General features: G+C 34.5%; 1 non-coding gene across 1 annotated transcript; it reads left to right on the top strand.

The window, feature by feature from the left end:
- The first annotated feature begins 1,109 nt into the window (after positions 1 to 1,109).
- LOC136225040 (small nucleolar RNA R71) lies at positions 1,110 to 1,216 on the top strand. Its single transcript, XR_010686778.1, has one exon. It is a non-coding gene; the product is annotated as a small nucleolar RNA R71 (small nucleolar RNA).
- Positions 1,217 to 2,067: the final 851 nt, after the last annotated feature.

The raw sequence follows: 2,067 nt of genomic DNA, 5'->3' as shown, positions 1-2,067 counted from the left end.
AAATGGATGAAATTCCTTCCCAACTAATCTTTTTTGAAATTAAATCTTTCAAGAATTTTCCATAGTTAGGAATTTGCGTAATTGCATCCATGAATGTTAAATTTATATGTAAATTTTTAAGTTTATCTAAAAATGATAAAAGTTGTTTATCATGGTCCTTATTTCGGACCCTGTGTGGAAAAGGTGGCTTTGGTACAAAAGGTTTTGGATTAGAGTCAATTGGCGTATCTTGTTGTTTTAATGTATCTTCTTTGGATTTTGGTGAATCATTTCCAGGTAAAGTTGAATTTTCGGGCATTTCCGGACCTAAGTAGTTTTTCCCCGAACGAAGAGTGATAGTCTTAACATGCTCTTTCGGATTTTCTTCCGTTTGGCTGGGAAGACTTCCCTCTTTGCGGGATGGAATTGATTTAGCAAGTTGTCCAATTTGAACCTCCAAATTATGGATGCTAGATGATTGGTTTTTGATAAGCTGATCGAATTTATTTTCGATCCGTTTAAAACCATCGTCTTGATTACTTACCTTTCCATTCATAGCATCTATAAATTTGTCGATTTTTGAAGATAAAGTGCTAATCGTATCTCTTGTTTGATTTTGATAATTATTTATACGATATTGATTAGCATTTGCATTATTATTATTATTACCATCTTTCCAGTTAAAGTTAGGATGATTTCTCCATCCAGGATTATAAGTATTAGAATAAGGATTAGTAGTTTGGTTTTGTCCTTAGACAAAATTTACCTGTTCTATCTCGTTCATACCTTCGTAGTCAATGTCTCTTTGGATCGGATCATTAGGATCGCATGGTGCCATAAATTTATCAATTTTGTGCGATAAGGCAGAAAATTGTGCTTGTAACATTGCTACAGGATCAAGATTCATTATACCTTTAACCGATGATGTACATGAGGATGATGGTTTCGCCGTTGGTATATGTCCACGCTCTGCGGGCCACATACTGCTGTTGATTGCCATTTCCTCCAAAAGTTCTCTTGCTTGGGTGGACGTCTTCTTCATAAATAACCCTCCAGACATAGCATCTAATGAACCTCTAGTCGTAGGATTTAATCCATTATAGAATGTCTGCATTAAAAGTGCATCTGGCAATTGGTGGTGTGGGCATAAACGTTGAATTTCTTTAAAACGTTCCCAAGCTTCATAAAGAGTTTCATTATCATTTTGTGTGAAAGATGTCAACTCTTTGATGACTCTTGCGGTTTTTGCTAAGGGAAAATATTTTTGTAAAAATGCTTGGGCTAATTGGTCCCAAGTTTCAAATGTTGCAGCAGGCATAGAAGTTAACCAAATTTTTGCCTTATCCTTCAAAGTGAAAGGAAAGAGACGAAGTTTGATTGCTTCTGCTGTTACATCAGTAATTTTAAAAGTGTCACAAATTTCTAAGAAATTTGTCAAATGTGCATTAGGGTTTTCGTTAGGCAATCCGTAAAACGTTACGTTGTTTTGCAACATATTAAGCAAAGCAGGCTTAATTTCAAATTGATTTGCGTTTATACGGGGTCTAACTACACTATTAGTTACACCGGTCATTCCTGACCTAGCGTAATCCATAAGTGTCGGTGGATCGGCCATGATTTCTGGCTGGACTACTTTGGTTTTTAAGGGTGTTTTGTCTTTGTTTTTGTTGTTTTTCTTAAGTGTTCTTTCAATTTCTGGATCAAAAGGATCTGGTGGCGTGCCCGAATTTCGTGAACTGTGCATCAACTTGAAATTGTAACACGAGCCAAACTACCTTCAAAACAAAATTGAAAGCAAATATATTATAAAACTGAAAATAAATAAAATATAAAAGTTGTATAAAAATAATGTATAAACCTAGATTCGAAAATAAAATGCGAAAAATAAAAATTTTGTCAAAAATTTTGGCGTATCCCCGGCAACGGCGCCAAAAACTTGTTGAGCGATTTCCGCAAGTGCACGGTTTCGCTTGTAGTAATAAAAATATCGATCCCACAGAGATACGTTTTTTAACGAAAAACTTATTTTTGAATCTTTAATTTCGAACTTGTTAGATTTATAAAATGTAAATAAAAGTGAAAATTGGA

The sequence above is a fragment of the Euphorbia lathyris genome, chromosome 3, assembly GCF_963576675.1.
Source record: "Euphorbia lathyris chromosome 3, ddEupLath1.1, whole genome shotgun sequence".
NCBI lineage: Eukaryota > Viridiplantae > Streptophyta > Magnoliopsida > Malpighiales > Euphorbiaceae > Euphorbia > Euphorbia lathyris.
This window is presented reverse-complemented; position numbering and strand designations above follow the sequence as displayed.